This window comes from Haemaphysalis longicornis, unplaced genomic scaffold (genome assembly GCF_048455015.1).
Source record: "Haemaphysalis longicornis isolate Haplotype H1 unplaced genomic scaffold, Haemaphysalis longicornis Haplotype H1 scaffold_3, whole genome shotgun sequence".
Classification (NCBI taxonomy): Eukaryota; Metazoa; Arthropoda; class Arachnida; order Ixodida; family Ixodidae; genus Haemaphysalis; species Haemaphysalis longicornis.
Genome location: NW_027526335.1, coordinates 117,992,034 through 118,019,126, shown reverse-complemented (window position 1 = coordinate 118,019,126; position 27,093 = coordinate 117,992,034). Strand labels below are relative to the sequence as shown.

Sequence of the window (27,093 nt, the reverse complement as noted above, 5' to 3'; positions counted from 1 at the left end):
ATAGTTGTCTGCGGCGTGTACTGCGTTTTCTTGTTCTTTGTTTTGTTTTAAGTTCGAGCTGCTTTTCGCCAAGAATGTAAGGACTAACACAGATCAGAGCCAATATATAGTTATCTGGCTGTCATTGTGACCACGACAGCCGCCTTCTTACCCAATACGGGAGCGAATTTACAGTCAACTTTTATCTTCTACAGTCGAACCTTGTTATAGCGAACAGTGATACAGTCGAACACGGATATATCGAACTCCAAGGGGATCGCGAAATAGTTCGATATATGAAAAATTCGATATAAAAAATATGGGCTCTGAAACCTCACCTGTGGTGGACGATCATTTACCGATCTGCGCATTGAAGAAGGACAACTGATTCCACACTCACGACGCAACAGGATGCTTTATTTGCGTGAGAAAAAAATCGCTGATCTTGGCCAGCTTTTTCATCCCGGAAATAAAATTCAAGACGCTGGTCTCCATCTTCTCGGGACTATCCAGGTAAGACAGCCCAGTTCCTTCCATGTGGCCGCAACAACGGCGAATCAAGCTGAACGCAGCCGCCACTTCACCGGCGGAGTACGATCGCGCAGCCGCCTGCTTGTCCGGACGATCTGCGCCCCTCGAGCTTATCAGCCTGGGTGACTGCGGCCGCAGCTACGATATTCTCGTCACCGAGGCTCGAAACAGCCTGGACATTGCTGTCAGCGTTCACGAAGTCGTCGGCAGACACTCCGTCGACTTTTTTCTTCCCGCGTAGACCCGCTGAATGGCATTCAGCTTTGTCGCAAAGTCCAGGTTCTTGCGCTTCTCTACGCTAGCTGCAGTTGTAGCGGCCGTTGCTTCCGCGTCGGTTCACCCCCACCTAGTCACACGTGTCGTGAGACACGTACATGACGCCTGCACAACTCGAAAATCCCAGCCGTTCGCTACGCCTTCACACACCATGCACAAATAACACGCACGCAAACGATGAACAACGCGCACGCAACACAAGAACTTTGATGGTAACGATTTCAAGGCTCTCTGAACGTTCTCCAAAAAGCGCTTGTGATGGTCACCTCCGAGAGAAAGAGCAATCTACGAAAGGTGCTGGACAACTCTCGAAAGAGCAACAACAGCAAAATGCAAAAGAAGGAGGAGGCCGCCAGCGCCTCCGTTCCTTCTCTTCCCTTTTCCGAGGCGACAGCGGGGGATGACAGACCCAGAGACAGAGAAAAAAATATTTTCGGCAAGCCTGGGAACGTAGCTAGCCGAAAAACAGAGCTATTCCTCATTTCGGAAAACGTGTGCAGTCGGAGCGAAGTCGGGGCATCTGTCCCTGTCGGGTTCCGGCGAAGGCGACGGGTTCCGGCGAAGGCGCGAGGTCGCCTTCGCTGGAATTCCAGATCACGCGGCGTTCGATATAGCCAATGTCGGGAAAAATACCGTTCGATATAAACCTACTAATTTCTATACTTTTATACAGAATTTTTGAGGGGATAATTTATGTGTTTGATTTAGACAATATTTCGATATACCCGCGTTCGATATACCCGCGTTTGACTGTATAGCGAACTATCGGATATAGCGAATAAATACGAAGTTTGTTTGATCTCGCCTCGTTTTAATGGCACCTATTCTTTTTATAACGAAACCGAAACCTCGGGAACAGCGCGATATCGTCTACAACAAAGAAATATTTGGTTCCAGCGAGGCGCAAAACTCGACAGCTAGCATACTAAAGCAAAATAAAAAAGTGAGACAAAACAACCGTTTTTAAGTAGCTTAAGGCCCTTTATAGCGTAGATACTGTGAAAAACTTCCTTCCGCTCAGACTGTGAAAAGCCACCAGGCGAAGGCGACATTCTCCTTCAAGTAAATAAGAAGGCCGTCCTGTTTTGCCGAACGAACTTTGTTCTGTTGTAGTTTCACGTCCTTACGCTCGCGCCTGTTTATTTGGAAATGCCACAAGGAGGCAGTTAAAGACTACCTCGATCGTTTATAGCGGTTTCGAAGCCTAGAACAAGGCGTTTTTTATCTAGGATTGTTGCACGAGCCAGATTTCCGATTTATTAAAGCCCATTTTTACATCTACGGTTATAACAAATATCGGATATAACGAACTAATTTACTGCCCCGATACTACTTCATTATAACGAGGTTCGACTGTATACATTGCTCCAGTGATTGGACGTTCTTTTGCTTCCCTCTTGCGCTTTTCGTTACCCACTTTCTCAAACATGGATTAATCAATACCTTCACCATCACCTACCGACGACCCAAGGAGTTTGCCCCCGGTGTCTGCAGCAAGTCCAACACCACGGTTCCCATTTATTGCCCCGTCTGAAAAAAAGACATGCCAATTAAAACCCAAGCCCAAATTTACCCACGCCTATGATTTTGAGGAGGAGAGCGGCGAAAGAGGTTGCTACGAAATCTCGGAATGCTGCTCAGTGCATTTCCAGCTGCAGGGGAAGGAATTTTCGGGCGACCGCACTGTTACGGCACGCACCGTCAATAGCGTGGGTAGTGAGTCGCTTGATGGTGCCAGTTGCATCCGTTCGGACGACGAAGGGCCAGAGGCCAAACGTCAGCTTTTTAATCCGATGCGAAACAAGAAAAAAGACGTTAGAGCACACTGAGGTTCGACACAAGGTCTCGAACGCTCTGCAGCTCCGTCCCGAAGCGCACTGGTTGGTTCCCCCTCGTCGGGTAACGAGGACGTACAGGGGCAAATCGTAACCGTCAGTTTGGAGAAGACAGACATACGAGTTTCAAACTGGAGCCTAGAAGAAATACACAAAACAACTCCCTCTTAAATAACGTAACTATACGGTAAGAACGGTGACATCACGAGCGCTGTCCGGTCACGGCGGCCGCCTCGGTATTCGTTTTGTCTAAACCGAAAATGTCACGAATAAACCGGGCAATAAATAGTCATTTACTTTGCAATCGACCATGGCTTGCGAATGCAAAGCGGTATGCGCCTGCATGCACAAGTAGGCACGCGGAGACATTAATGGCCGCAGCTTTCAAAGCTCCCGGGCGAGGCAACGTGCCGACCTCACAGATGCCGTCATACTGGCACACCGGTCCCTGACATTTGCTGTCTCTGCCGCAATACACGTCGCCTCCGAGGGTGAGCTTGCCGCTCAGACGCTTAGCAAGTGCTTGCTGAAGCACTGGAGGTCGTCAACACGAGACCCCACAAAATATTTGTAACAGACTGTCACACTTGAAAATTCATTTATTATTTGTACAGCTATCAAGCATTCACTTTCAAAGATAAATTGGTTCCTCCAGGTTGAACCATCACCGACAGGTCCTTTCGGCGGGCTAGTCTTGTTTGTAAACTGTATGGTCACGTCCTTGTTGCGTGCAGGCAGTATTAACACGCCGAGGACCCATGCACAACCAGACTGGGCGCGAACGCCCGGACAAATTATGAGCCAACGTTGATTCTGTAGTTTGACGCTCAAAGAAAATTCACGTAACGGCAGTAGTATACATTTTCCGCAGTGTCTGTTTTGTGTGTGTGTGTGTTTAGGGGAGGGGAGGGGAGGGGAGGGGAGAGGTTCAACGTTTTCGAGTGAGCTGTATGGAAGTCCTGCTGAAATGTACAATTTATATCCCTGTTCTTAATTGCCGCCGACCTCTGTATATTCAAGGAGCCGCTCCACTGGTACCCCCTGGTTCTCTCCGACGAATTTAACTGGATATATTACTTGTGCGCTCTTTTTGTCATTTTAATGCGAAAGCGTTGAGGCCTTCGAGGTAAACTTAGTACAACGGCCTGCTGGGTCAGAGAAGGGGTGACAGTTGTGTGCTAAGCCCCAAACAAAGGGTATGTCATGTGCCGCCGCGTAAACCAGCCAATGATAGCGAGCCAGAGCACAACCAACCACCGTACCAAGTACGCAGCATGTGTGCAGGGGCTTGTGTACAAGCTACCGTTATCGTGCGGGAAAAGCTACATTGGCCAGACCGGCCGTTGTATCAACGACCGAGTTCGAGAGCCCAAGGCCTCAACAAAGAACGTACCGTCAGGACATTTGGCCATGCACCTCCGAGATTGCCCCAAGTGTGAAGGTGACTTCCATGGTGTCATTACCATGCATAAAAACAACAATAGGCTGGCGCGCGAAATCATCGAAGTTATAGAAATTGAAGAGAGCGCCAACGTATGTGTCAGTACTGTGTCGGTTGCGCTAACCGATAAAGAAAAACTATTTCTGCGCACTGTTGCTCCGGGACCACGTGGCTAGAGGGTATAAATGTACAAGGCGAGGCGTAATCAAAATTCAGTTGGCAGTGTCAGCGCTTGTGCTTCGTGTCTCGTCATTGTCTGCGTCCCCAGTTAAATTTAGACTGACCAGTATTTATATGGTCAGTCTAAAAACCATGACGTAATACGCACGGCGTAGCAGCGCGCGCCAACCGCAGCCAGCGCGTCGGATACGTCACGGGAGCCCTGACGTCGACAGTTTAGGGCAAGGATATGATGATGTCATCCTGGCCCACTTTCGTCTTTCTCGTGCAGGCAAACTTGAATTTAAGATATGTTATACTGAACGGTAAATGCTGAAACTTTCTGGGAGATACCTCCGGATAGATAGGAAGCATTGTACATTGTTATCTCAGTTTTTAAATTTCGTGACACTACTCCTTTAAAATATATTTTTGCTTTCAAAGCTCCCGCGACAATGAGCTCCGAGATTTTGTCAATTAGTCGCTGTTTACGCGCGCTAGTATTCACACCTGTGTGCGCGTACATGCGTGCGCTCCTGCCCGCACCATATACCCCAGTCATTGATTGCACGTGGGGGTTTGTGTACAGAGCCGTTACGATTGTCGCAGTGCGTATGCTTGCGCGGTCTTTGGCGTCGGCAATCGTCAAGCTTATGCTTACCTTTTCGCGGTTATTCTTTCCAGCCCTCTGGCAGCCCTTCTTACGGAGCGCCAGCACATATACCAAGCTCGAGGAACCCTGCCCGGCAGCGGGGTCGATCGACACTCGGCCCGTTCCCTGCCGTTATTCGCTCGTCCTGAAGAGCGGACGGAGACCCGAGAAATGCTGCAGGAACAGCCCCACTGGCGGTTGGAAAGCATCGACAAACTGCGTTACGCATCTGTATTTGCTCACATTAGCAACGAGGACTACGTTTATCACAAGACGGGAGTTGTTCGGCCTTTATTTTGCAGAAATTTTGCATTTCGCAGATCAATGTGAGCCCTTGGACGTCATTGTGTCCCAAAAATGTACACATCCTGCGTTCCACTCTACAACTATACAGAGAGGTAATTCTTCAAGCGCAGAATTCGACAAACTGTGCGCCCTCGTTTAACCCGCCTCTGGCTATCCCTTAAGTCTCCCCTCCATTTTCTAAATTCCACACCCCACACCTCCGGCATATAATACATTGCGGGTGCCACTTCCCAATCTGTAAATATTGAAAATAGAATTGAGAGTCGATGGTACAAAAGATTTTTAAGAGCACCTCGCACGTAGCGGGACGCTGAACGTGAAAGCTCGGACACAGCTTCAGGGTTGAGCGGTTGGCGATACTCCCTCTTTTCATGACTGGTTGCGCGTGAGAGAACAACAACCACAGGGGCCGAATTGTCCGAAAAGCCGAAAAAAGAGAGAACACGCGAAACGACTCCCGGTGTTGCGCGCCGTTTCGCGCGTTGTTCGGTCCCCCCCCTCCACTTAGAAAACACGGGACGCGCTGCGTGATTTCCATGAAGTAACACCGAAAGTTGGGCGAGTTGGTAAATGACCTTGAAAGAAACACACACAGCGCGCAAAAAAACAGGACGAAGATCGGAGGGATGTACAACACAGCGCTTGTGTTGTGCATCCCTCCGTTCTTCGTCCTGTTTTTTTGCGGGCTGTGTGTGTTTCTTTCAAGGTGATTTCCCTGGTTCCTCGGCCAACCGCACGACTTCCGAACCGAGGAATACATGCGTTTGCACGTCAGTACCGCGTTGCTTGGAAGTGACGGCTGTCGTTTTAGGAAATTCGGCCACAGGTGTCTGGACGCGTATAAGTTCTAGCTATGAGTAATTGTAGAACCTTTTATTTTAAAAGTTTGGGGCGCTTAGGCCTGTTCACATGATTGAACGCCAAAGCTGTTAAAATAGACACGAAAATTTACTACGAAATTAATAACAGATGCGTTTCAATCCCAATTTCACAATAACTTATTACGAGGGTATTTAGCGGGGCGCAGTCCCGCGCAAGAAACACGATTCTTGCAGATTTGGACATAGCGTTCTTCTTAATTATTGTAACACCACTCGGATGAACTACCGTCTTATCCTTGAAGCCAAGCATGGCGTTGTCCGTTCCACGGCGGCTTTGTGACGCCGCTGGAAGAGCTTAGTAGCAACAACTTCATGTTATTTGTATTAAAACTGTTGCTGATAGCTATTCATAATACCTGCTGAGATAAATACTCCAGCGGTAGGTCATGTAGCCAGTGGTGTTACCAGTCCAGCGCCACGTAATTTTTTTCGAATAGTTCCGACTAAGCACGGTTGGAGACGTTTGCTGGAGGTATACTCGTTGGGTACAAGCCCAAGCCCTTTGACGGCAGACGAGAATATTCAATTGTTGAGAACTCCACAGTAAACTAGTTATGGTAAGCAAATTAAACTCCGACGAATGATAGTCGTCTTAGCACCCAAACGCTCAGTAATTTTCGCCGCGGTCCTTTTATTTATTTATTTATTTATTTATTTATTTATTTATTTATTTATTTATTTATTTATTTATTTCCCTATACTGTCAATCCCAGAAGGGATTATTTATTACAGGAGGGGCATGCCAGTAATACAGTGCCGTTTCAATCAACAACAAAAGTGAATCGTAACAATCCCCTGAGTGGGTATGTACCATATCTAAAGGCGCAACAACAACAACAATCACGCACAGCGCATGTCATTCCTGATGGGTTTCCCGGGCAGCACGCCTGGATCATGTGGTGTCCTTCACCGAATCCGAGTGCATTGCCATCGCGGCTGCTTTGAGGAAGCATTAGTCATGTAAGCCTCAGAAAATTGTAATTCTGTCTGATTCCAAAGCAGCACTACAATGTTTGCAGCGTGTGATCCCCACGTAAAGAGCCTGTCAGCGTTCCTTGCGGCTTGTGAAAGAAAGCAGCAAGGGTTTTAATGTACGGTTTCAATCGATTCCGTCCCATGTTGGCATCAACGGCAATGAGACCGCTGATCAGATGGCACGGAATGCTCTGCGATTTGCACCGACTGTTAAAGTTTCCGCCGATCACTGGAACGACTTCAGATGAGCAGTCATCGAACATTTCAAGTCCTTGGGATTTCCGTATCGTCAGTCTTGCGTCACAAAGGGACTTACGGGTCTACACTACTCTATAATGTGTTGCCCAGAGCAAGATTTCGAGCGGACTGCAATGCTCTCAGCGATTCGAAAGCTGACAGCCCTACATAGCACTCTGAACCACATCGTCTTTCCAAGGGGACATTGGATGCTGCGCAGACGTGTCGCGCCTTATACTACGCTTCCTTCAGGAGACGGAACTGGCAAACTCGTGGTGAAAAGGCACTACCATTGGCTAATTAGGAGGAGCTTGGGAGGAGAAATGGCTGGCATATCCAGCCAGGCTAACCCCACCTGATCTCACGCAACAACCACCAACCAACCAGCAACACTGGGGTCTTCGTACTTTTGATATTATCACGTGAAGTCAGAAAATATGCTACGAATTATGGTTCAGATTCTTGCGAAGTTTTTACAAGATATCGGCCATGAGAGGGCGTTTCCGTTAGGAAAGTGATGAGGAACCTCAATGCTTTCTCTTGTACTAAGGGGTGGACCTTGGGAAATAGGAGATCCGTGGGCGTTGTGCGATTCAGGCGTAATGAGACGAATGTCGCAAGGAGTTTCGCGCGTGGACCAGAGTATTGCGGGCACATTAGAAGATGCTGGAGCGTCTCATCAGCTGTTCAATTGCGACAGCTAGCCTTGTCTGCGAGGCCCAGCCTGTGTAGGCGGGAGGCGGATCTGTGGGAACCAACTCGGAGACGAAGGAGGAGGCCCATTTCGCGGCGGGATAGCCCATTGTAAGGTAGGGGATGGAAATAGAGGCCTGTTGCGATGCGAGGGTCTGGGTGTATAGAGGAGAGTTCTCTACGAATGATGAGACGGGTCTCATCAATCCGGGCTACATCAGTGCAGGAGGTGGTGGGAGTATTGTGTCCGTCTTTAGCCAGAGTATCGGCCGCCTCGTTGCCAGGGAGGCCGATGTGGGATGGAACCCACTGGAAGGCAATGTGTGTCCCTTGTTGTTTATTGGGGAGCAGGGCGAGTCTGTGCGTCCCTTGTTGTTTATTGGGGGGGGAGGGCGAGTCTGGAGAGGGCAGCCCTGGAGTCAGTGAGTATGACTGCTTTTTTGATCTCAGGGTCGTTTGTGATTAGGTCGCAGGCAAGGTGGAGTGCTGCAATTTCGGCCGTTGTGGAGCAGGCATTAAACTGTAGATGGCAAAGGCTTCTTGGTCCGGTTGTGGGGATGATGCAGGCTGCTGTAGCTGAACGTCTCCCATCGAGTACAGAACCGTCAGTGAAAATTTGGGTAAAGCCGGTAAGTGGTCGTGGAGCCGGTCTTCTGTGTCCTGGCGCAAAGCGCATTGTGGGGCATTGCGTTTGGAGCGACCTCCGGGCAGCGACGGGTTCATAGGAATGGTTTCAGTTGAGAGAGGGGGAGGGGGGGGCGGGGTCGTAGTGTACAATTGGAATGGCATCACCGATAAGGTCTTCAAACTGTGCGGCGATTTTTCCTATGCGGGAGTGTGGCCGACCCTTAAGGCGTGCTAGTAGAAGTGTGTCGTCTTTTGTTCTGCAGAGTAGAGGCCAGGATTCTGCTTCGGCATAGGTTGGGCCAATCTGTGAGCAGCGGGGTAGGGCGAGACAGCGCCGGAGGACGTTACGTTGACGTACGTCTTTTCTGTTACGGTGGATTCCTGAGAGATTGACGAGGGGAATGGCGTAGAGAGATGCAGAACCTGCGAGGGCTTGGAAATTCGGACAACACAGGGCGGAGGGCACCCTCCGGCTATGAGTTGGGAGGCTATCTTCTAGGTTCGTCGTAACGTGGTAAGGACGGCTGAGACAGCGGGGTGCCAGGAGAGGTATTGATCAATGAGGAGGCCGAGGTACTTGACCTCTCTTGTCCAGGGGACCTGTTGGCCCGAGACACAGAGAGGAGGAGGACGGCGGTGGCTGGAGAGAGTACCCCGGAGAAATAGGGCTTGGGATTTAGTGGGGGACACGGATAGGCCAAGTTCCGTGAAGCGGTTGGTTAAAGCATTAATTGCTCTCTGTATGGAGGTCCTGAGATTGAAGAGGTTGTCGTGGACTCCATGGGTCCAGAGCGCGACGTCATCTGCGTATATGGAGATGCTGACCGCGCAAGGAAGTTCTTCGGGTATGCAGGAAGGGATTTGTTATAAAACAAGGTTAAATAAGAAGGGACTGAGTTTGCTTCCTTGAGGAACTCCGGTGATGACTTTTGTGGGGTTGCTAAGCTGGCCGCAGGCTTTAACTCGGAATTCCCGGGTGTTGAGAAAGTTCCGAATGTACTGTTTAAGGTGACCGGTGATGCCAAGGAGTTCTAGGGTCTTGATTATGGTGTCATGGGGGAGAGAATCAAAGGCGGCATCCACGTCCATGAGGAAGACGATGCTTAAATCTGAGTTGTTTTGCTTCCTCAAGAGTGGACACACGGTCAGCGATGGAGTCCGCAGTACTTTTGTTTTCTCGGAAGCCAGTTTGTCGCTCCCGTAGTGTCCCGGCTATAGTGGCTATTCATTCCAGGCGCTTATTTATTATGATGGCCTCGAGAATTTCTCCGACAGCTGATGTGAGGGCTGTGGGTCTGTAGGAGGAGATTTTGTGGGGTGGCTTTCCTTTTTACAGGATGGGGACAATGATTGTGAGAAGCCAATCAGGGGGAAAGGTGTCAGAGAGCCAGATTTTGTTGAGGGTATCTCTTAGGAGGGATACTTGATGTGTGTCAAGGTTTTTTAGTGCCTGGTAAGAAATCCCGTCATGGCCAGGTGCCCTACGCCTCTTAGAGGAGTTCAGTGCAGTTCGGATAGGGTGATTGGTGCGTTACAGAGCTCCGCAATCCGTTATGTGTCACGCTTGGGGAGGAGGCGGAAGTCTGGGGAGGAGAAGTATTTGTTGAGGGATGCTGCTGAAGGTGTGATGAGAACGCCGTAGTGATTAGTTGGATCGACATCTTGGTTGGTGATGACAGTTGTGCGACGCTTAGAGAAGTGGTCAGCAATATTTTCAAGTAGCTCGTTTGTTGTGGTTTTAAGATGGATAGCTGCTGCAGCAACCGGGTTGCGTTGGGTGTGATGCTGTAGCAGACTGTTTACGATGCACCAGCTTCGTCCGGGTTTCTTTTCATTTTCGATGGAGGAGCATATGGAAAGCCAGACTTGTTTACGTCTGGCCCCCTGGCGTGTCTCCGGCAGGCAGCGTCGAGTCGGTTGTTCGTATTCCAATCCGTTGGGTTGTTTGTTCGGATAGCACGTCGTTGGGATTGTCGACAAGCAGCTCCGAGATTTATGAGCTTGATGTCGGGAGTAAGTTGACCTTGAGTGACCTCGTAACGCTTGGTAACCGGCTTTAACACAGTCAGGCAGACCTGTGAAAAAGTCAGATTCCAAGGGGAGGGGGTCAGCTGTGCGAGCTCTGAACGTGTCCCAATTGGTAACCTTATACGAGCGCTTTTTTGGGCGGATGTTGCTAAATGGAGTTAAAAAATAGGAAAATGGTCTGAACCCGAAGAGCCAGGAGCTCTTGACCATATGTAATGGCATCTTGAGGAAACGAAAGATACATCGATGGATGTGCGTGCACCATCCCTCCGGGCGAAGGTGAGAGAGAGAGAGAGAGAGAGAGAGAGAGAGAGAGAGAGAGAGAGAGAGAGAGAGAGAATAAACTCTGCCCATCATTTTGGGGGAGTAAGTCCGGGAGGGCGTGCATGAGCTCTTGGCCCCTCTTTGAGGTCTCGCGGCTGCCCCATTCTTTGTGGTGGGCATTAAAGACTCCACATATGACTGCGTCATTGCCAGGAGGGCAGAGAGGGCATGAATGGATTGGGGGTTCCAGCGGGTGTTTGGCCGTACGTAAAAAGAAGCAATGGTTGTGACTACCCCTTGAATTTTGACTGCCGCTGCAATGTAGTGGAAAGTTTCGGAACAAAGATCGGTTGTATCGATGGAGGAATGTGGTATGGCTGCGTTGACATAGAGGGCAGCTCGCGAATTGCTAGGGCAGCTCTGTTGTTTGCACTGTCGTGAGCAGGGAGTGGGGGGGGGGGCTATTGTAGCAGACAGTTTGTTAGGGAGATTCCGGTGGGGCCTATGCTTGGTTCTTGCAGTGCCAGTACGTCAAAATGGTGCGTTTCCAATTTCCCCAGAAGCTCGGGTTTTCTTGTGCTTAGGCCATTGACATTCCATTGTAAGATACTAGGCCGAGCTAGGGGTTTTTTAGGTTGCCCGAACATGTTGTTTGAAGATTTCTGTGGCAGATACCAGGGTTTCGATAGCGGTGCTCAACATGCTCGTAATGGCTGGGTCAACAGGGACTACTGTGGTGGTGATGGGGGAAGCCTGCTGGATTGGGGCAGACTGGACAGGGTTAGGAAGCTGGGCTACAGTTTGGGCGTGGGTGCGCCCGTTGTTTGCTGCTCGTCTGTTGTTGTCATTTGCTGCTGATAATTCGAAATGGGCTCGCTTTTTGGGGATCTTTTTTTCCGCAGCCTCCATGAGAACTTTTTCCTCCTCCTGCCAGTGGGCGGAGAACTTGTGATCCTGTAGGCAGTTCCCACATTTCAGTTGGGTTTCGTTGCAGTCGGCTTCATCGTGATCGCCTGCGCATCGTTCGCAGCGGGTGGCGAGGAGACAGGTAACGCGGATGTGGTTGAATCTGCCACACTCGTAGCATTGTAGAGGCCGAGGCGTTGAGTCGTGGACAGGAGAGCGAACATTGACATGGTAAATATGCTCAGGAAGTGTGCTCCCAACAAAGGTAAGAAAGAGAGAGAGTTCCCACTCCTCCACTCCTGTTGGCCTCAACTATCTCCTTCGAGGACCTGATATGGGGGACTAATTCGGCGGCAGTGCCTGAGATATCAATGCCTCTGACGACGCCAGCGATTTTGTTCACCCTTTAAAATGGATCCACTCGACTCGGAGGAAGAGTCACCTCCCCCCTATGGCTCTCCAAGCTCGACCTTATTATCATCCACCTTATCCGGAAGGAACAGGAATGACAGTCCCTCGCCCTCGATAGAACCGCTTGAGACAAAACGCCCCCCCCCCCTCTCCCAAAATCTAGAATAGCAAAGACGAAGCCAGAGCTGCGACAGCTTTCTCCACAAGCTCGCGTCTACTAGGCGGGCGAGGAAATGTAACCAACAGAAACTACCAGACGACGCTTTGAAGGCACCTTTCACCCCAATGAATCCAAAAAAAAAAGCAGGACAGCAGGCTACCACCACGTCAATCCCGTCTAGCCACTAAAACCAGGCTTGCTCGAACAGCAGCTCGCCGCCGCCACCGCCCGAAAGGCACGCAACGAGCAGCCTTCATCACGGGAGACTCTTCTACTGTTAAGGCCTCTACCATTGCACAGGACCCCAGCACGACGAACCATGAGCCCACGCACAGGCGGGAAAAATCCACGCAGGGTGCAGAACGGCTTAGAAAGGCCCGCAATCAGGACTCTGAAGATCTCTCCGAACCCACTAAACCCGGCGAAAAAAATCCCCAACAAGCAACCCCACAAGCTAATAGTAACAGTGTGAACTGCAACATCCCATGGTTCGACGAGACAACTACCTAAAAGGTGGTCGCCCATGCTGGCTCACTTCAGAAGAGGCGGACAGACAACTCTGACCCATCTCTAACGCCACAAAGCTGCCCCCAGAGAAGCTCGGAAGGACAGCAAAAGCACGCAGTTGCTCAAACCAACCTGGACTCCTTCCCGCCTCTCCCACCTAGAACAAAACCTGTTCCACGAACCGTCCCAGCCCACCCACCCACTGCAAGCCGCCAAAGTCCTACAAGCGACACCTTACATACGGTCTTATTCAAACCTGCAGACCCCAAGTCCACCTTTCGCACGGTGAGCGCCTACTCTGTGGGCACCGCTACAGAACACCTGTGAGACATCAAGGACTTCAGGGCCAACAAAGCCAGAAATATTATGACCATCGAAACCACGAGCAGCAAAACAAAAATCGCCTTCCTAGAGATGACCTCCCTTTGTGGCATAACTGTGGCCCCTCAACTTGCTTCTAAACAGGAATGAGCTACAGCGCTTGGGAAGGGGGGGGGGGTCTTATTTATACCCAAAGCGTTAACGGTCAAACAGGCGTTCCCTCTACATTGTGCACACGACACGAACGGCATAGACACACAGAACACTCTTTCCAGAGTTCGTGAGCGGTCGGCAGTAGTGGCGCATGCTGAGTCCGAGAGAGGGGAGAGAGGAGGTCTCCGAAACAGCTTCCGCGTCCTTCGTACAAGTCTCTGCGTGTTGCATTGGCCGCCACCGAAGTTTGATCACGCCGATAGCGAGGCGCCAGTGATCCAGGTATGTAGCGACGCGTTTGAATCCGTCGGCTGCAAGCGTGAGTCACCGACAGGGAGGCCTGCTTGAAAGGCGCACATAGTGGAGGCTTCGCCACACAGCCGAGGAGTGTTGCGCAAAGCACTACGGCGGGCTGATTCGTAACACCCCCTGGTCCGAGCCAGCAGCGTCGTCAGGGCAATCCCGGGAGCTGAAACCTCGGGCTGCCTCGTGTGCTAGCTCGTTGCCTGTGAGGGATGCATGGGCCAGTGTCCAGATTAGTTGCACGTTGCGCATACGAGCGGCTTGGACGGAGCGTAAGATGCGTAGGGCGGTATTAGAGATTCTGCCAATTTCGTAATTCCAGAGAGCTGTTTTAGAGTCGCTCACTGTGGTTTTAGCCGTTATGGAGGCGACGGCAAGCGCAATAGCGGCCTCTTCTCCTTCCTCAGCGTGATTAGGTGGATACGAGAGAGGTGCCTTTAGCATCGATTGCCACGATGGCCATGGCGCGCTTAGGGGGTAATCAGCGGCGTCAACATAGCATACATCAGGGTCATCTCTGAAACGATGGTGCAGGTCAGACGCTCGAGCATGACGGCGATCTTGGTGGTGTACCGGGTGCATGTTTCTGGGTACAGGGGAGACGTAGATGGCCTTTTGAATGTGAGGAGGTAGCGAAGTCTTGATACCATGTTGACTGGCGTACGGAATGCCTGGTTTCTGGAGTAAAAAAGGTCCTGTGTGACTGCTAGATAATCACTGCTATTAGGGTGTGCGCTGCGCTTCTACAAGTTCCATTAGAGTATTATGGATACCCACAGCCATGAAGCGTTCGGTGGATGCCGTGATGGGAATGCCCGCGGCCTGTTTATAGGCTTTGCGTATTATGCAGTCAATTTTACATTGTTCGGCTTTTTTAAATGCGGAGCATTTCTTAGGCTCGCGATGTCACTTGTCGATGTTGTCGGCGCCGTCCACACGCTCACCGCGCATGCGCGTCGCGTCGAGGCGCAGGTGCGCGTCTCTCCCCCGTACCCTCCTCGCTCTCAACAACAGGTGCGGCGGTGCGGGAGGAGCGCGTGTACCCCGTGCGCTCCGTCGCTCTCAACAACAGCTGCGGCGGTGCGGGGGGAGCGCGTCTGTGCGCGCATGCGTCGTAGCTACCCGTGCGCTGCGTCGCGCTCAACAGTAACGGCGGCAGGGCGTGTACACGTGATAACCGCGTGGTGGGTGCGTGGAAAGTTCGCGCGCTTCTGTACGGAAGTGTGCGCACGCGCGTCTCTCCCCCGTACTCCTCTCCCTCGAACGCGGGCGGTGTGTATATAAGCGGCGGAGCGCGCGTTCGGAATTCAGTCAAGGGCGTCTTTGCTTGGCTTTCGCTTGACTTGACGCTTTGCTTGACGGCACCAAGCAATAAAGACAGACTTTAACTTTACACTCCTTGCCTTCGCTTCTCCTTCATTCAATAAATAAGAATAATAAAGACGAAATAACAATTAAGCATTCCCAAACCATACCCAATTACGCAACATTCACGCGATACCCCCACCACTCTGCGACGCATTTACTCGAGTTCCCCCCGTGGGAAGATGCGGGCGGGTTTTTTGAGGTGGAGGTATGGAGTGACATACGTAATACGGCTTATAATAAAGGCTTCCGCAAACCGGATGAGGTTGCGCTCCTTAAGTCCATGGTGGCGGTGCGCAATTCGTGAAATAAGACAGCTTATTTGTAGTGAACTTGCAGAGAGGGCTTTGATGGTGTCCGTATTTGAGCCTGATTGGTGAATGCGGAGTCCAAGAACACGTATGCACAGGACGATGGGGATAACGCGATCTTGTAATGTGAGCTGAATGTCTGGAGTACCTTGAAGATGTCGCTTGCCGGGAGGACTGTAGAGGAGAAGTTGGGATTTCTGCGGAGAACACATCAGAACACGTTCTCCGGCGTAAGGTTCCACTATGTCGACAGCTTGTTGTAGGCGGTCTTCGATGTGCGCGTCGCTGCCTCCAGCCATCCATATGGTGATGTCATCAGCGTATAAACTGTGATGCACATGCGGGATAGTAGAGAGGAGATAAGGGAGTTTTATCTTTGCTACATTGAATAAAAACGGCGATAGGACCGATCCCTGGGGTGTGTCACGATTACCCAGGGAGATGGTAGCCGATTCCTTGCCCCCAACCACAAGTTCCGCCGTGCAGTCCGTAAGAAAGGCCTTGATGTAGTCGTACGTTTTAGGGCCCACATGGAGATCTATCCGATTGTTTAAGATCGCATCGCGCCGGACGTGATCAACAGCTTTAGTTAGGTCGAGTGCCATGATGGCTGTAGTGTCTCCTGCTGGGAATGACTCGGAGTTAATGATCTGATGTTAAAATTGGATCATGACATCTTGTGCGGAGAGTCATGGCCAGAAACCGAACATAGACGGCGGAAACAGCTGGGAAGATTCCATATCACGATGGAGACGGGTCAAGACCACGTGCTCGATTAGTTTTCCTATACAGGAGCTCAGCGAGATGGGCCGCAAATTGTCTATGTGAAGGCTCTTTCCGGGTTTTGGTATGAGAGTAATCTTGGCTGCCTTCCACTGTGGCGGGAGGGTGCCAGAGTCCCGGCAATGGTTCATGTTGCCTGTGAGAGCTTCTATAGATGAGTCATCTAGATGAGAAAGAATTTTGTTAGAAGTTTTATCCGGGCTGGGGGAGGATTTGCTGCGTCGCCCTCGTGCTGCCGCGCGCACTTCTGACACGGTTAGAGAACTCATAGTCTAGACAAGCGGCATAAGAGTGCTGCGCATTAGTAGGCAATTCTCCAAATTTCCGCAGATTTTTTGCCAGAAGCTTAGACCTAAAAAATCATAGTTTTTTTGATAAATCAAAATTGCCAACGATATTACCATCAAGCGTTAATACAAATGTTTGGCGCTTATGCGAAAACACAGAGCCGTATTTATAAACTAAAATCTGGTTTACTTTTCGAAACTGTCGATCGCCTGACGGTATCAATGCCATTCATTGTTGACTAGGTTTTAGCAAAAGCCAGCAGGTTCATAAACGTATGGAAGACTAGTGTACACCCCTCATGCGGTTTCACGGCGGTCAATGCCTTCCTGAGGTACGTTCCATAATTACTTAGGGCGTCTTTGTTATCATCATCACCTACGTGGGGAACAAATCCAGCCGTTATTTAGCCACCACCAGCACTAAGAAAGACAACGACGGGGGCAACAGCTATGGGCGGAATTATCAGCCGCGCCCACTTTCACCGACATAGCGGGCCGGCAGGATCGGAGTCGTCGCCATCGACCGAACCGTCTGCGGGCATCGAGAACCCCGACATCCTCCGGCTCGTATTCGGCCGGCTCGATCAAGACGACCGCATAAGCGCTGCGCAGGTGTGCGGGGCTTGGAGGGCCGTTGCAGACGATGCACGCGTCTGGAGAGACTTCGAGGCCCAGCTTTCTCTTTCGCACAGCGGCGACTCACCCGTGCTGCGCAGTCTCGAGAGGCGAGGGATCCAGAGGATCAAGGTGGCAAACCCCGACGACACGCTCACGCGTCTACCACGACTGCTCCGCAAGCTTCCGGGCCTCAAGACTCTAGACCTGTCGCACTGCGAGAACTTGACGGACGAACGCGTCGGCACGACGTTCGAGCCTCGGCCGTGCACGTCGCTGACGAGCCTCAACTTGAGCTGGTGCTCCAAGATAACCGATGTGGCCGTGGACTGCATCACCAGGCAGATACCCAATCTGGAGGTTCTTTGCCTCAGCGGCTGCAGATCTATCAGTGATTGGGCCATGGGCCTTATCGCCATGAGGCTGAGGAGACTGACCGTCCTGGAGGTCAGGGCGTGCAATATATCCAACGACGGCCTCCTGCAGATCGCGGGCTTCTCCCCAGATGGAGCACCTTTGAATAATATGGGTGACTGTCAGCTCGAACAACTGAACGTACGGTTCTGCGTGCTCGTGTCCGACGTCGGCCTGGAGGCTATAAGCCGCGGCATGCGCCACTTGGTCAGTTTAGACTTAAGGAGGTGCGCTGATGTGACTGACGCAGGGGTCGAACACGTGGCGAAAATAGCCACTCTCAAGCGGCTGGTCCTGAACCGGTGTGGCCTTGTTACGGGAGATGGGATTTATCACCTCGCATGTAGGCCGTCCTCACTGGACGAACTCGACATCGGTGCGTGCAGACGCATCGGCAACGGTATCACGAACATCTTCCAAGGCAACGGTATTGTCGGTGTAACGAAGCTCCACGCACAATCCTGTGGCGGCGTCTCGGACAGTGTCCTGGGTATGCTGTCAGAAAGGTTCGTGCACCTCACAGAGCTCGATATATCCGACTGCAAACTTGTTACCTGCAAGGGGATCAAGGCGCTGTCGACTTCCATGCGCGAGCTCCGCTGTATCCACCTGTGTTGGTGTCCCGCCCTGACAAACCGAGCTCTACGCCACCTGTCGCGAATGCCCAGCCTTCGTACGGTCAGCCTGAAAGGCTGCAGGAAAATAACTGGGAAATGCGTCAAGGCCGCCTCTGGTGAGAACACACCGTCTAAATTGACCGAGCTGGATGTGGGCTATACCGGCGTTGGCGACACCGGGCTACGCTACATCGCACAGGTAAAAAAAAACAAAGGGTTGTCCCTAAACTACCCTTGAAGCGTAATTGTGAAGACGCCTTCGTCCTCTCAACTAATACTGCCGCGAGTAGCACTTCGGTCTAAAAAGAAGGCAGGCGTATTTTTTAATGCGTAGCATTCTTTACCGAGTACCCCCACAGCCAGGACCGTGCAACGCCTTGCATTTCCACAAAAATGCAGATATCACGGAAGTTCCACCTGTAATCGCCATAACGGCGTAAATGGAGATAACTGGTCACACGAAATTTTGAAAAACCAAAAAAAGAAAAATAGAAGAAATTACGGAAAATTACGAAACGTGTAACACATGGCATTTCCACAATAATGCAGATTTCCCGAAAGTTCCTACTCTAATCGTTGTAATAGCGTAAGTGGACATGTGTCGAACGAAATTTTGAAAAACTAAAAAAAATAAGAAAAAATATAAAATTATTACGGAAAATGGCGAACCATGTAACGCCCTACATTTATACAATAATGCAGATTTAGTGAAAGTTCCAAATGTAATCGTTGTAATAACGTAAATGGAGATAATTGTTGGGACACAATTTTCAATATTCAAAATATTACGGAAATTCAAAATATTCACAAATATTCAAGAAATTGCGAAAAATGACAAAACGTATGGCATTTTAACAAAAATGCAGATTGGCGAAAGTTCCACCTGTAATCGTTATAATAGCGTAAATAGAGATAATTGGTCGAACGAAATTCTGAAAAACTAAAAAATAAAAAATATATAGAATAATTACGAAAAAGAGCCAACCGTGTAACGCCCTATAATGCAGATTTCGGTAAAGTTTCCCCTGTAGTCATTATAATAGCGTAAATGGAGATGATTGGTTGAATGAAATTTTGAAGAAATAATAAACAAAAATATACAAAATACGGAAAATGAATAATATTGCATAACAACCTGCATTTCCACAATAAGGCGGCTATTGCGTTAGTTCCACCTGTAGGGGTTATATTAACGTAAATGTGGTAGAAATAAATTTTCAAGCACTACAAAATAAGAAAAATACAAAAATACGCAAAATGGCGAACCGTGCAACGCCCTGCATTTCCACAATATTGCAGATTTCGCTAAAGTTCCACTTCTTATCGTTATAATAGCGTAAATTCATGAGATAATTGCTCGGACAGTATTTAGAAAAACCCAAAAAATTTGGCCGGAAGAAACTTCCACTCAAGACAAACGGCATAAGAATTGTACGCATTAGTAGATAATTCTCTGAATTCCTGTATAATGTTTTTCTGACAGCCGAACGCATGTACAGGGTGTTACAAGGAAGACTAAGTAATTTGTAAAAAAGTTGCAGAGACATCTACGTTCGTATCCTACGATGTAAGGCGCGATAGCGATACTTCGACTCCCACAGAGCGTGTTCGTACGTGTTTCTTTTCTGTTTGGGGGTGCCCGTTTTGTGGTTCCTCTTTCTTTTCGAAGGGGGTACACGATGGCCCCTCCCGATTGTATTAAATGCAGAGCATTTCAGTAACTCACGATGTCACCCGCGTTGACGTCCGTAGTCCGCACCGCACCCCTCCCTACTATATATAAAAAATACTATCCGGCGCCCGGTTTCGATCCCTCGACCCTGCGGGCGGAACGCAATGTACATGGTGCTCTACCCACTGCGCCACAAAGCCGACACAGAATGGGACGCTACGAACGCGCCTTATATCGTTGACTCATTCAAATTACTGCTGACGAGCGCTCTCTCGTCAGCAGTTGCCACAAGTGCAACAACATTAACGTAACGCAAACTACTTAGCGTCGTGCGCCCCCGGAAATGCTCTGCATTTGATCGTGCCCCTCGCGAGGGGGATGTTTCACTGCGTCTTCTCTCGGTCGCGGGACCCGTGGCGCCATCTGGCGGAGGCGCGGCACAACTCGCAGCACTTTGAAAAGATGCGGCGCCAGCCAGCTGTGTGTGTGCGTGCCGCACTTGTACAAATGGCGAGTGCATTGGCTGTCCACAGTGCAAAGCATTCGTGCAAGTAAGCCGTTGCAGTCAGTCAGTCAGTCAGTCAGTCAGTCAGTCAGTCAGTCAGTCAGTCAGTTAGTTAGTTAACAACTCCGCAAGCATTTTTCCGGCCGACACTGCGTTGTGAGGGTGGACACATTTCATGCGCGTTGGATTCGCGTCTTTCACGCTTTTTTTACATCCGCTTTCTTGGTGCTAGGAGAGTGGTATCTCCGATTTCTTGAAATGCGTTAGAAAGACACAAGTTGATGACCTATCCATCGTCATTATCAGCAACATCCTACTTAGGACGACTGCAGCGTGAAGGGCTCTCCCATTGACCTTCGCCCGCTGTTGACCTGCGCTTTCCCGTGTCCATTCTTTGCTCCGAATATTGTTATTCCATCCCTCCATCGAGGGAATGGCCGTCCCCTTCTTCTAGACCCGCCTAGACATGTTCATCCTGCTACCCTGGTGTTCCACCTTTTGTTAGTTTGTCTCACGGTCAAAATTGCGAGGTTGAGAACTGCCTTATATGCTCTCCTAATGATGGTGTTTCTTTCACTTTCTTTGGTGCGGGTAAATTTGCGATAGCTCAGGCTCAGCAAGGTTCTGGTCATAATCAGTGGTTGCATGAGTCTTATCGTTTCTTTCTCTTTTTCTTGCTCTTCTCTTGGTTGGACGTTTTGCTTGCGGGCCATAATTGGTTAAATATTTTCCGTTTTCGGCGATCGTGAGTTGGGAACTACCCCCTTGACTAGAACCCTGCCGAGCATTCTTACGTGGCTATTCTCTGGGAGGATATTCGTACCTATTTTTAGAGTGATTTTTAGCTTGTCCGCGTGGCGCCATCTGTCGTTTACCAAACCGAGCTTGCACAGGAGACATAACCGTGGGAATATTGAAAAGTATTTTGAAAACTTGTGTGAATAAACGCTATCCAGTGTATCTATTTTAGCTATTTTCGGCTTATAATCTACGCCTCCCTTGATTTCTGGGAGACCGGCGTTAATCCTTTGTCCCCTGTTTTAGTTAGGTCACCCACTGTTGGTGCCGGCATAAGTCGCGGTGGAAAACAGCTCCGTAGCTCAGTGGCTAGGGCGTTGCGCTGCTCAGCACAAGGACGCTGGTTCGATTCCCGGCCGCGGTGGCCGTTTTTCTGATAGAAGCAGGAAACAAAAACACCAGCGTGTCGAGATTTCGGCGAGAAACTAAAGTGGTCAACATTCTTCTGGAGGCTTCCACTACGACATGCCTCGTAGCCCACGGGTACCTTCCGGGCATGAATTGCGGGAAATTGATATTTTTGATCTTCTGGTGGAAACACGCTTTGGTGTGATGGCGTAAGTTGCGGGAACGGCTACAGACCGTGCCTGCCGAGCATGCTACAACCGGCAGGGCACAGAACAAACTTCACCGCGCAGGCGCGGCACCTGGTGAAAACGCGTGTCCTTTCTTTCGTATCCCCCGTTGTATAATTGTCCTCCATTCCAAACTTCTGTTGCCGTAGCTCCACATTAAAGGTTCAGCGGAGTCCTCGAATCTTGCTGCTTCCGTAGCTTCCAGGTGGCAGCGGTGACGTATTTCCGTGGAAGCTTGATGAGCACGGCTGATAGCGGACGGCAAGGAGCCACGGGGGAATCGAAAATGAGCCTAATAACGCTATCGCGTTAAAATAGGCATCCGGAGGTAAAGCAGAATGGCTCTCGTCTGTGCTAGTTGGTAAATTTTCGGAGTTGGTAGTGCCAGTTGGTAGTTTCGGAGGTAAAACTGTTTTTCTTGCCCGAAGTAGTCAGAGTCTGTGGCGGAGGCAATAAAACTGGTTCCAAGAGCTATTTACCGAAATAATGAACCATAATTTCTTAATTAACTTTTCAATTATTCTAGCTAGATGTTTGATTGTAATGAGGAAATTGTAGAGGATCATAAAGCAAACCGATAACCATCATTAGATTTGCGAAATAATTACATGCAGAGCTACCGCGCTCAGAACCTCAGCTCTCCAGATGAGCGCAACGGGCTCCGAGCGGAAGCTGACCGCACCAAAGCCACGCCCACGCGCTCATGTCACTCGCAGCTGTACACGTCACATGCCCACCACGCTTTACCTTTGGCTCGAGCAGAAAGCGGAAAGAGAACGGTGAAAGGGAAGTTGATGGTTCTATACCACTCATGAACTGACCATTTCTGGTGGCATTGCCGTATCAGGGGCGATTTCGAAAGTTATGCATAGATTCGCCAACGAGGATGACAGCCGTTGTGACATGATGACAGCATGACAGGACAACGGCCGAAGACGAATTAACTGATAAAGCGCGAGTTATCGAATAAATTTCGAATTTCGCGCCGTAGTGACGTAACATTGGGCATGAGTTTCGTGTTATGGGCCAGCACTTAAAACATAATAATCAGTGCGCTAACTGCACGTTATCATTCAAGTGATGCCATCAAACGAAACAAGAGGCCCCACTATAATCGCCGAGTCAGGTTTCTTGACGGTGACTTAGGTCACCTGCTGTCATTCACACCAACAAGATTCCCTGACTTAACTGAGAAATCGCCGGAAGGCGACTGGGAGTTCGCGACCTGTTTAATATTCTTTTTTAGCGCATAGTACTTTAGGGGCTCGCCTTGTCGTCCTAGCTCGCTTGCTGGACCCAAGTAGAGCCCAACAGCGTTCCGTCATAGCGGCTGTCGTCGCGGCGTAACCCAGACTCTTCAAAAGCCAAGCGGTTTATAGTCATAAGCGTTCGAAACTCGTGAATTGATGGCGCTTGCCATACATCTCGTTGTTTATCGCAAAGAAAATTGGAGGTACATTTGAGGAAAGATACATGCAATTAAGATGTAGCGTGCACCTGCGTTCAATTAGTTAGGAACGCTCTTTGGGCTGGTTTTACGAAAGTAAGCGAAAAAAAGTGGCAGTGCAACGCCGGCACATGCGGGAGGAAAAGCAAGGAGAAAAAGAACACAACTCCCGTTGGCGCAGTTTCGGGCCGGGGGCGCGCGAGCACTGTGAAGGCGGGAAATTTGAATTGGCTTAGGTGGTAGCAGTGAGAGGATAACGGCGCTACAGCCCGTTACGGCGAATCACTGCTCCGCACTTCCGACAACTTTCACATTAAGTAGAACGGCTTGAATTTTTTTATACTTCAATTATTTTATTTGAAATGCGCAATAAAATTTGTGTCATTGTTATCGAACCAAAGCAGTTCTTTTATGAAGCAAACTTAACTGCTGTTTTCCTGGCCGCTGTAAACTTTAGTAACCATGAATGCGCGAAGAAGGTTAATTCTGCGTCGCAGTTTGTAGGACTTGGTTAATGAGGAAGTGCAAGGATATCCAGTAAGTTTGTGAATTGTTGTGTGATTTTTTTATACCTGCAGAATATGAGAAAGCTGCGCAGCCTCAGCCTTACCCGTTGCACCATCAGCGACGCAGGGCTGGCGTTGATCGCACAGAACCTCTGTCGCTTGCACACGCTCAGGATCGCGCAGTGCCTCGGAATCACCTACGAGGGCCTCCTCTCCGCGGCTTCGAACCTCACGAACCTCCGCGCCGTCGACGTCAAGGCTTGCCCAAGCATAACTAAGGACGGAAGGCAGAGTCTGCTGTCAAAACTGCCTCATCTGAAATTCTTGTAATGCTTATTGACCGGATAACAATATAAAATTCATGCTGTGGATGTTAACTCTCACGGATTTTTTCCCTTTCGTTTAATAAAGAAGTTCAAATTTGTAAGACTCTTTCTTGCGATGCTCCAAGCATTGCGGTACGCGTAGGTTTTAACGCTGCTACCGCGCCAGTATAGATGAACTTAGAGAAAATCAAGGAACTTCGGAGTGTATTGTAAATTGTTATGAAGCAATGTGTACGCAATGAAATGACCTTCCACATACACTTGTCTTCATCGCCGTACTTCACTCGGCAGTTTGCAATGAATGAGGTACTATGCATGTGTCGGAGGGGCCACCTCCTGGCTAAGAAGCTTCTGCAGGCAGCTTGAGAATTTGTGATAATGATTGGGTACTTCGTATCTATGAGTGTTAAGGCGATAGCTAACTCTTCAGCAATCCAGGTTGACGATGTCTTGATTGATGCACAAGTTATTTTTCGTGGCGGTGGCTTATAGACACTGGCCGCCATCCGCGCAAACAAGATTCCCTGACTTCATTGAAAAATACCGGGAAAGTGGCTGGGAATTCGCGACGGCTTCATATGTTTTTATTTTATATTTCAAATATTTTATTTTTTAACAAAATTCATCCCCGAGTCGGTGATGAATTTTGTTTGTGCATTTTTAGCGGAAGCCGGGAAGATTCCCGTCAACAAAGGGGCCAGTCTTGTCTGTGTTTTTGGTACCTCGCGCACCTTGATCGCATCGTCTTATTCTTTCCACAGTGACCTTGTACGCGAAGGCGACACCTTCGGCGCCGCCCTGGCTCTGCAAGATCACGTATGCCGCGACACATTTATGATGCCCATGAGTGCAGCTCGAAGCACCGTGCATGCGCAGAACTAGAACATCCGCACTCAGTACTATATAGGGTGTGCGTCTCCGTTTCCTGTTCTTTTTTCCAAATTGTCATGAAATGATTTCTAGCTCACACTGCTCCATGGAGTTGAGACTGTTTTGGGTTGGCCTGAAACTCTTTATGTTTGGCCTGAGACGGGAAAAATCATGCATCCCTCCCTATAACGACGACGATGGTTGAACGCGAAGCTTTCTCTTGAGGGATTCCTTGGTTGTCGTCTAAATTTGGACTTTGCTCTCAGACGGTTTTGGCTTTGACTCATTCAGTTTTGACTTTGACTCGCACGCAGATTCGACTTTTGATCGCAGCGGCTTTGACTTTGACCCCTCGCCATTTGATTGCGCACGAAGAAAGCTTCGCGTTCAACCGTCGCCGCCGTTAGACGGAGGGGTGCAGGATTTTTCTGTGTAATTTTGCACGTCCTTGCACCCCTCGCCAAATTCGGGTTACTCTGGCCCTGTCGCAATGGCAATATCAGATAAACGTCGGCTTCATAACGCGAGGGACCGAGGTCCGATTCCGACCACGGGATGCTTTTTAGAGACGATAGTCTTTCTTGGGCTACTTAAACCCAGAAATTTTGGTCTGTCTGTATGTCTGTCTGTCTGTGACTCGATTCAGCCACCCGGCCAAAGTAAAACAATGCCTGCGCAATAGTCTTATATAGTCACAGCTAAATCTACCCATCTAAGCCCGGTGTAATGTTCATACTTGTCAACATTGTTGACGAAGAACAAGACATTACGCAAATATAAAACAACAGATTAATACAGAAGTGATATTTGCAGTGTTCTTTTATAAAAAATCATACATGCTTGATTTTTGCGAAATTAAATACTTCATCAACTGCAGAAAAAAAATTCACTCACTCCGTCGCCTGCTGTCGCCCGCGCCACTATAGCTTCTGGCGCCATTTTAAGAAATCAACCGTCAACAGTTACGAAAGGTTCCACTAGATAGGTTCCACGTTCTTCTTGCAACGCACGTGGACTAAGGAAACGCGGTTCTATAAACGTTGAAGTAGGGCGCCTCGATTCACGCGCGTCTTCGCCGTACGGCAGCGTTGTCATCGAGACACCCGGCCTGGAGCAGTGGAACGCGGTAAATTTAAAATGATTTAAGCAAACCTTTGGCGTATTTACCTTGGGAGGAGCGCGACGCCAGAGGAACAAAAATGAGAGGTGAGCGGGAAGGTGAAGGGAGTCATTTAGTTTGCCAAAGTCGATAAAGACTATCGTCTTTTGTCGACATTTGCAACGAAAGGAGCAGATACGCGGACATTTTTTTTTTCGCTCCTCCCCCCCCCCTTCCAAATCATAATAATCATCAGAGAAAGTTGGCTTTCCTGCAGTGCGTTTCCAACGCGACATACGCCATAAGTGAGACGGAGAAAGCTTCGCCTTAATAATTAAGCGATAGGTTTGGCTGGTGTATGCGGAGGACAAGCTAGGCGCTCTTAGGCGGAGTTTGATTTTGGAGGTTGGCCTCACAATCCGACGTGCGTATTTCCATCGGCATCACGAGGCACCAACCAATGTGCTTGAACTGTCAGTGCAGTGTTTTCTTTATGTGGTACATCCTTGGTCGGTTTACGGCACGCAGCGCCAATAAAACAACAGATTGCACCACCAGAAAGTTCGGATTACTGCACTTGAGTTTTAGGGCAAGTGTGGTTTATTTCGCGAACCCTGACGACTTTGTGCAACTTTGTGCTCCCTTTTTTTAGCGGTCGTGCACAATGTAGAAAATTGTATCTTGGGGTCAGTAAAGGTCACGCACGTTTTGAACACTTTGGACGGCCCTAACTGTGCTGTAAAATTCGCCGCGTAAGTAGCTTTTATGGCGCAGTTTTTGTTAATAGTCTGATTGGACCTTGTGCATAATTTTAATGCGCTGTCTAATCACAGCCGTCGCGTGTGGATCTTTAAAAAGCCCTTGTAGCGCTATGTACAAACACTTTCAGATCAAAAAGAAACAAACTAAAATAACAGTATTTCCACCGGCAAAGTTGCGACCAAAACTGCTTAATAGCACTTCTAGTTTTTGCCCCAATAGAAAGATTTCGATAACGCTTTATAACAGACAATTAATATATGCCGATTCAACCAAATTACAATTATTTTAGCTGTGCTTTTGGCGTCTAGAAGATGTTTGCAAACGACCAACGTCAAATCGGCAAAACAGAAACTTTTTTGTAACAGTCATGTCTGGATTCGCGCTTAAACTGATTTGATTTTGTCACCATATAGCCGAACTTTAGAACATGAGCCAATTCAGAAAGCTTGAACGAGGAGACAAATAAACCGCCCTTTGCCAGTTTAGCCGTGAAATT

At 49.3% G+C, this 27,093-nt stretch overlaps 1 protein-coding gene across 3 annotated transcripts in view; it reads right to left on the bottom strand.

Annotated features, from left to right (window-relative positions):
• LOC144175032 (14-3-3 protein zeta) overlaps nucleotides 1–27,093 on the bottom strand; it is a 274,073-nt gene that overhangs the window by 163,573 nt on the left and 83,407 nt on the right. The gene's annotated exons all lie outside the window — the stretch shown is intronic.